Genomic DNA, 2,192 nt, shown 5'->3' with positions numbered 1-2,192 from the left:
GAGGGAACTGTAACTGCTATGGTCTTATCGTCCCGAAATCGAAGAGAGAAGGAAGACAGGATAGGAGAGAGCCAGCCGTTCCGAGAACGAACATTATCCCATCAGGATAAAATCCCCCCCGGGTGGGAATCGAACCCGCGGCCTAGCGCTTACAAGGCAGACGCACTACCAACTAAGCTAACTAGGCTGGCCGATTCCCTTTCATTTTTCTTACAACGAGATACCTATTTTGTTACTTCTCTCTTTTGGAATCTTCTACTACTGTAAACCGAACGAATCCAGTAGGTTCTACATATTTTCACCTATTTCCCGTGTTTGAAAATTTGGACCGATCCTCTAGTACACTGAAAAAATTCTTTGAATTCGTTCCAATCGTGCACTACAGTCAATACTTTATAAACACTGTTCTTTCCTTTGTCTGTATTGACTGTAAAGCGTAGTGCGCGATTGGAACGAAACGCTAACCACTACAGCACTGAGGTTGGCGTTTTCGTCTTTTTTATTTTTTCTTTCCTCATAGAGAGCAATGCATGTTTTCCCCCCTCGATAATTTTTTTTAAGATTCGTATAAGCTTAACCCATCCCTTGGGACAATTGCCCCTTCACGGCCTTCACCTAAGCATTCAGGCTGGTATACTCACTGTTTAACGTCCCTCAGCCAGACTAAGCTGGTCTACTCCCTGTTTAACGTCCCCTAGCCAGACTAAGCTGGTGCACTCCATGTTTAACGTCCCCCAGCCAGACTAAGCTGGTCTACTCCCTGTTTAAAATCCCCCAGCCAGACTAAGCTGGTCTACTCCCTGTTTAAAGAGACCAGGCTCTAGACTAACCCTGGTCTACTCCCTGTTTAACGTCTCCTCAGTCACGAAGAACACATTCTTAATTAAAAAAAAAAAAAATTTAAAAAAAAAAAAATATCCAGTTAAAGCCTATAATTAACTTCGTTCAATCATGGTGGTTTTCACCAATGACTTAAAGAGAGATTTAGCTAATGGGAGAATTTTTAATGATCCAAACAGGAGTTTTTAAAAACTTTTTGGATCATTAAAAATTCTCCCATTAGTGAAATCTCTCATTAAGTCGTTGGTGAAATCCACCAATAGTTCAATGACAATAATGTTATGCATATGAATAATAACCATATCGTTCAAGGTACAAATACAATAAACTTTATTTATTGATAGACATAAAATTCAAAGCTGTAACACAATATAATTAAATCATGGTAAAAATCATAAACAAACTCATTGGCCTAAATTAGTATGAACCCCAATAGGTGTCAATTTTTAATTTTAAGATAAAAATAGTAGATAGGTATAGTTATTAATGGTAGGTATATAAAAAGTAATTAAAAAAATGGCACTATGACTGTTTTCGGCTGGTGGGAAGTAGAAGATTAGGGAATAAAAAAAAAGTAGTGCCGAAGAGTGAGCACAAAGCACAGAGTATTTTTTTTTAGTTTTTCCCCCCCTACTGATGTTGCAAGGATCGTTACACAGTCAAATTTTCAACGCGCTATTGGCTATTAAATACCCAGCGTCCAACTTGTGTAGACCACCTTCAAATCTTCAAAAATTAACGAACACGATTAAATGACTCTGAACAGCTGAACACAGTTAACGCTCCCAGGTAAATTTCCCAGCCTCACCCAGGTGGATAGGTGGACACAAAAGGACACATTATACAGGGTGGTTGGATTTTTTTTCGAATATTCAAACCATATATCCAGGAGGTCAATACAAGACTTTTTTACTCTATAATCTTCAAAAATTAACGAACACGATTAAATGACTCTGAACAGCTGAACACAGTTAACGCTCCCAGGTAAATTTCCCAGCCTCACCCAGCGATAGGTGGACACAAAAGGACACATTATACAGGGTGGTTGGATTTTTTTTTCGAATATTCAAACCATAGATCCAGGAGGTCAATACAAGACTTTTTTTTACTCTATGAACATATGCCCTAAAATGCTTCCTAACCGAGATATCGATCAAAAGCTGTTATCATAAATCCGTGCCTGTGGAGCTTTGGGTACTGATTTAATTTTATTCGAGCCAGAATGCTCGAAATTCACTACAGCAGAGTTGTCCCTATATCTCTGTTTTATTATTAGATGTACGGCCTCCGATTGTTTTATTTTCATTTTTTTTTTTTTTTTTTTTTTTTTTTTTTTTTTTTTTTAATATTTT

This window comes from Diaphorina citri, unplaced genomic scaffold (genome assembly GCF_000475195.1).
Source record: "Diaphorina citri unplaced genomic scaffold, Diaci psyllid genome assembly version 1.1 scaffold1251, whole genome shotgun sequence".
NCBI lineage: Eukaryota > Metazoa > Arthropoda > Insecta > Hemiptera > Psyllidae > Diaphorina > Diaphorina citri.
The sequence above is the reverse complement of the archived record's forward strand: the minus strand, read 5'-3'. Positions refer to the sequence as shown.